Consider the following 6851-nt stretch of genomic DNA (forward strand, 5'->3'; position numbering starts at 1 on the left):
AGGGGAGTGGAAGGGAGGGAAGGAGATGATTCACAGGTGGTGGTAGTTTCCATAATTTTTGGATCATGCATATCAGGAGTATTTTGTGCATGCAGCAAATATTTTCTGTATTTATTTTAAAATATACAGAGAAACTTCCAAAATATAATCTTTAAAGGATGAGGTGAAAAATTAATAGAAAAGATAAAGTTCATTTATTAGCACATTTGAGCCACATTCACCTAACTTTTGAGAAAAGTTAACTTTGAGGCATTAGAGGAGCCGTTGGCCTAGGAGAGTAGTTAAGATGGAGGGCTTGAAAGCCAGGGGACGTAAATTCAGATTATGGCTCTGTCTACCGTTAGTCTGTGAATATTAGACAGATGTAAAATTATCAGAGATTGTTCAGTAACCTGCTTCTGTAAACCGAATTCACTCCCACATCTTCTGACATACAGCATAACACTAAGAGTAGTCATTTCACTAGAATGTATTTCCAGGTTAGGACAGGATTTCCCTCCATAACAGATGGAAGTACACACGCTTGCAGGATGATAAAATCATCCCAATTTGTTTGGTATTGACTCAGTTTATCACTGAATGTCCTGCATCCACTTTCTTAACCTATTCCAGGCAGAATAAGATGGTTGGTCACTAACCATATAACAGGGGAAAACAATAGCTAAAATGCTAACACAGTGTGCTAGAGTACTTAGAATTCCTTTAGATGGGTTTTAAAAATGAATTTAAGCTTTTCATTTTATAGTCATTAAATATAAGGTAATGTATGAGAAAATGAGAAATTATAGGGTAAATTAAATCCTTGTTACTTAATGTTAATGTGTGTTTTCAGACACAGTATCAACATCAATGGGAAGCTTGATAGAAATGCAACATCTTAGACCCTAACTGAGACTTAGTATAATGGGATCTAATTTTAATAACATCCCCTGGGTATTCCAAAGTTTGGGGAAGCACTGACCTATACTAGCAAGGGACTGTCCCTGATTAATTTCTGTACTTAACCCAATTCTGGTAATGTATTAAAATCACCTGTAGCTTTTATATCAGGCCTCACCTAAGGCTTTGGAGGGTCATCTTGGTGTTTTAAGAACTCCATGAGTGTTTCTGATTTAAAATAAAAGTTGAGATCTCTAATTGTGAACAAATAGGTGATTATTTCCTTTAACCCAGCCACCTTCTTAGACTTCTCTACCATATACTGGTATTATTTCAATTTATTTCAATTTCAGTGAATGAAACTAGAGGTTCTTATACTGCAGTGTTAGATTATTGTGGGATGTTTGCTAAAGCACAGAGTACTGAGTGCTTCCACCTCTATGGCTGCTGACTCATGGGACTGAATTTGTATTTCTAATAAGTTCCCTGGCAATGCTAATTTTTCTGATCCAGATATCATGCTTTGAGAACTAATGACTAGGTGACCTGGCTGTGAACTTAAAGGATCTAGGTTTAAACTGTAGTATTCCCATCAAGTAGTTCTGTGGCCTTTGGAGAGCTGCCTTACTTCTTCCAGTTTTGTTTCTGCACCTGTAACATGGGAATAATTTCAGTGTGCACCATATATATATATATATATATATATATATATATATGATAATTCATATAAAGAATAACAACTGACATTTAGTAATGTTATGAAGAATTTGTCACTTTTATTGTTCAAAATCGAAGAATACTGAATACTTAATGTTATACACTTTGACCGCTGAATAAGCCTATTCCTATGACACTAGACCTAAGACTTGTACTTTAAATTTTTTTAATGTTTTTATTTTATTTTTGAGAGAAAGAGACACACAGTGAGAGCAGGGGAGAGGCAGAGAGAGATGGAGACAGAATCTGAAGCTGGCTCCAGGCTCTGAGCTGTCAGTGCAGAGCCCGACATGTGGCTTGAACTCACAGACTGCAAGATCATGACCTGAGCCGAAGTTGGACGCCCAACCAACTGAACCACCCAGGCGCCCCGTAAGACTTGTACTTTAAAAACAAGATTCGAAGACTGGTGCCTGGGTGGCTCAGTATGTTAGTCATCTGGTTCTTGGTTTTGGCTCAGGTCATATCTCACGGTTTGTGAGTTCAAGCCCTACATCAGGCTCCATGCTGGCAGTTCAGAGACTGCGTGGGATTCCCTCTCTCCCTCTCTTTCTTCTCCCGCTCATGTGTGCATGCTCCCTCACTCTCAAAATAAATAAACTTAAAAAAAAAAAAGATTCAATGACCAATTAGAGATGACAAAAAAACTACCCTTAGCTTCTTTTATTTCCTGTAGACTCAAGGCTCATTAGTTTATTAAAGGACCTGAGAAGTGATGCAGTATAAAAACCTGTTTAGTTTAATATTATCCAGATTTAAATACTCAGAAATTAATGCTATTTGGAATGTGCTTTGAAAAGCTTTGCCTTAAACAGTTAACTTTCTTTTAAAATGAAATGCTGTGCATTGATATATCAACTCCAGAAAATACTCCCACAAACTAATCAGTATTTCACTGTAAAGGCAGTGTTCTATCTGATAAGCAATCTTTTGAGGATGGATGAAAGAATGTCACACAACTGAAGTGGGGTTAAAAACAATGGACAGAAGACAATGTTCTATTTCTGTACACAAGACTAAGTGAAAAATGCTCTAACCAGATTTCTTGTAAAGTCCAGATAATGGTGTTATAACTCATTGTCTGAAGTTTGATAAACTATAGAAATGATTCCCAAGACCTTAAGCCTCGAATATATTATAAATACATCTCCAATCGATTGTTAAGACTATTTTTATTAGATTGTGAGGAACCAAAGGGCTTAGAGATAACCTCTTATTTATGGTTTATTAATAAATAACTTCATTCAGAATACCAACTTGCTTACTTCTTAGGTGAACTCACTCAAATTCTTGGCTTTAAACCCATCTATAGATTGATGATGCATCGATTTACAAAACTAGCCTTGACTTGTTCTTTGAACTCAATTCATATATCTGGCCACTGATTTTATATCTCTACTTGGAAGTCTAATAGAATTTCAAATTTAAGTTGTCCAAACTTGAAATCCTAGTTCTTATGAACCTTGCCACTCCCATGCTCCCCAAATCCATTTCTTTCACAGTCTTTTCCAACTTAGTGAATAGCAATCCATCTTACCACTTCCTTGGGCCAAAAGCCTTGGTATCATTCTCTATTCTTCTTTCTCTCACCTCATATTCAATGTGTCGTCATCAGATAGATCTTTTATACATATACCCAGAATCACCCTTCATATAAGTATTCTCATTGCTACCAGCTAGCTGAAAAAACACCTGTAGCTATTGCCTAGAATGATATATTTATATCCTTACTGGTCTCACTGCTTTCTATCCTGGGAATCCAACAATCTAGTCTCATAGAACAGGCAGAAAAATCCTTCTAAAAGGCAAACAGGATTACAAATTTCCTTGGTAGATACTTTAAAACAGTTTAAAACCCTCCCACCTCACTCCGAGTAGAACCCAAAATGCTTGTAATAACCTCTAAGGTACTTCATGTTCTGGTCCCCTCCTACCTCTCACATCAGTCCTACCATTTTCCTGAATACTCACTGTGCCTACTGCTCTCTGTATTCCTCCTGAAATACATCAAGTATATTTCCATTTCAATGACTCTGCATGTCCCATTCCAGTGCCTAAAACATTCCTTTTCCAGGTAGGATGTATACGCCTCATTCCTGAACTTTGCTTAGGTCTTTGCCCAATACTACCAAGCAAGACTTCCATCATTACGCTTTCTGAGCTAAAATCACTTCCACTACCTGTCCTTTACCCTCATAGCTGGGAGCACTGTTTGATATATACATTTATATGGTTGTTATCTATCCACCCCCCCACAGAAGGCAATCTCTACAACTATTTGTTCTCTCTACTCCATGATCTAAAGCATACAGTAGACATCAATAAATATTTGTTGAATGAATGGATGGAGTATCTAATTTATTCATGCCTCTAGGTCAAATGCTCACCTATACTTCAATTTAAATTTTTACTAAATTATCATCTACCATAAAAGACATTTTATTGTGATATAAGACTGCTGTAAGCTAAGTACTCCCACTAGATTACCAGAGATCTCAATGCAATTGAAACCTTCCTAGTTCTTACTCTACTAACCAACATGCTCTTCTTTGAAGCTAGAAATTGACAAAACTCCTTTTTCTTACATTTTCTCTGTTCATGTCATGGGATGGGAAAAAGTAATGATATTTCCTGAGATGAACGTTCTGGTTAGGACACTAATGTCTTGCTTTTTTTTTTTTTTTTTTTTTTTTTTCTTTAATTCCTTGTAGAACCTTTGACATTGTGCTCAATTTTGTAACCAGGGATCTAATTATACACTGATGAGGACAGCCAAAAACAAAATCCCAAAGAATAAGAACAAAATTGCATGTTCCTATAATAATAATTATTAAAAACCACTGTTACTATATATTGCAATAATTCATTTGAAACTACTTTGCATATTTATTGAGTTCAGCTCTCTTTTACTTGAAGCTTCTCAAAAGGTGGATGGTTTAAAATCTTGATATATGATTAAAGAGGAGGGAAACTGTATGAGCTGAAGCTAAAAATAGGCAAATCTTGTTTTATTCTGACATTTCAGCCAGCAGTTCCAGCTCTCTTCTGGGAAAACAAGTATCAAATAGGAGGACAGTGGCTCTGTTCCTTGTTTATAATCTACAGGGAACTGCTGGTGGTTGGCAACACTTGAACAATTGAAAAAGCCCGACCTCTATGTTCTAAAAACATTTCAGTGAATATGTAAAAGTCTCCATGAGGACTCTGGTGTTTGGAAACATAATGGTAAATTTTGATTGAGGCTCAGTATTGATTAACCTCTTTAAAGTTCTGGCAGTAACATTTCTGCCATTAAGCAGTTTGTCCATGCACTTAATACGGGGAGAACCGAACACCAGAGGTCAAGGGCTTAATAAGAAAAATCCCCTTTGTCTTTTTCACATTCCACCTTCCGCAGAATATACTTTCTGTAGTGTTCATACAAGGGGCTATCAAAAATGCATATAAGGTCCAGGAGCAACAGGAAGTCCTCAAAAAGAATACTGAAAGAAGAGACAAGAGACCAAATTTCCTTTTTTCCCTCTTCTAACGTTTACCTACTGCTTCATAAATCACTTGAGCGCTCGGTGATTTCATTTCTTATCTGTATAATGTGAAAGATTAAGTCTGTATCCTACCTCTCAAAGATATTTGCTAAGAACGACAAAGTTAGCATTGCCTCATGGCTTGAGATAGTCTAAAATAGACATTTCAGCTGTGACCTTGGCAAAAAGACAGTTTCATTCCCACATCTTGTATTCCCCAGCTCGAAACAGGTAACATGAGAAGTCCCCATCTCCCGCCCCTACTTATGTAAAAATAAAAAGACACCAATCTTCCAACTTTGCAGTAGAGACAGTAATAAGAGAGCAAAAAGTGGAAAAAATGGTTTTTTTACTATCTTACTAGAATCATAGATCTTAGTAAGAAGTGACTTCAGCAAGTTGTTTTTAGAATTCCCATCTATATTTGAAGCAATCAAACCCAAAGGAGTTAAATATTCCACCTAAGATTACAATATAATTATTAGAAATAAAATTCCACAGTTAATGCAGAGTTATTTCTACTTCACTTCTTTCATCATGTTTCTGTGTAACTTTTTTCTTATGGTCTGATCTTGCATTTAATGTCCCCCTCCCCTTTATTACCTTCATCTATAGTCAAATCTAACATGAAACCACTGTAAATAAATGTATAAACTTTGATAAACTTTGGCCAAAGGTAATCCAAGTCTTAAGCTTATAAATCTCATCTTCAAATGTCAATATCCCATATCTTTATTTTGCTACTTATAATCAAGCAAGTTTTTAGCCCTAAACTTAGATAAAACTGTTCAAGAAATAAGTTATATTAATAATCTCTCAAATACCAACAGTAACAGAGAAAATATGTAGGATACTTTTGGGAGAAGGTAGGAACTGAGATAAATGTGAGCACAGGAAACTTTCTGAGGATTGTGATCATGGTCTGCATGTTAATGAAGACACTTTCTACATAGGTATGTTCACTTTTTAAAATCTTATCATTTTAGAACTTTTCTGTATATATGTTACTCATAAAATATTTTTAAATTTATATAATAGTCTCTTCTTAAATTTTAAGATTTGAAATGAGAGAGTGCAAGGAATATAGTTTTCTCCAAAAGCAGCTGGGTTTGTGTGTGTGTGTGTGTGTGTGTGTGTGTGAGAGAGAGATTGTGTAATTAATACTCATGAAAGTCCATCTATTTAAATTTTGCAAACTGCATTTTTAGGGTCTTTTAACTTTGGGGAGTAAGCTATTTTAAATCGACTGAAAAGAGCAGAATATTCATATCCAAGTGATCTTCCTTGGATAAAACATAGATAAAGTATCAGAGGCATTTTGTCTGGGGATAGCACCTGAGACAGCATTTTCTCTCCCTTGTTGGCAGAGGTAGAAAAGCTTCAGACTGCCCTAAGGGGATAAATTCACTGGTTGCTAATCAGGACAGGTTTTGTGTGATATGGACATCTGTCTAACAAGAGCTAAATGAAGACTGCCATGTCTTTGACAAGCAGGAGACAACTCAACAGCCTTTAAATAGTAATGATTTCTGTCAAGTTGACCTACCACAAACAGATGGCAAGAAGTGACTTAGAGTTGAAAGGTTCCATTGCCCACCCTTAATCCCCTAAACTATCTGGTCCTTTCCTCCTCTTTTGACAAATATGATGTTTCATTCTTTATTGATGCAAGACAGTACCTACGGTCATTTTATTTAAATCTGTGGTGATCCAGGTGAGCAAGTGTTGAGA

This window comes from Panthera uncia (assembly GCF_023721935.1).
Source record: "Panthera uncia isolate 11264 chromosome A1 unlocalized genomic scaffold, Puncia_PCG_1.0 HiC_scaffold_17, whole genome shotgun sequence".
NCBI classification, from domain to species: Eukaryota; Metazoa; Chordata; class Mammalia; order Carnivora; family Felidae; genus Panthera; species Panthera uncia.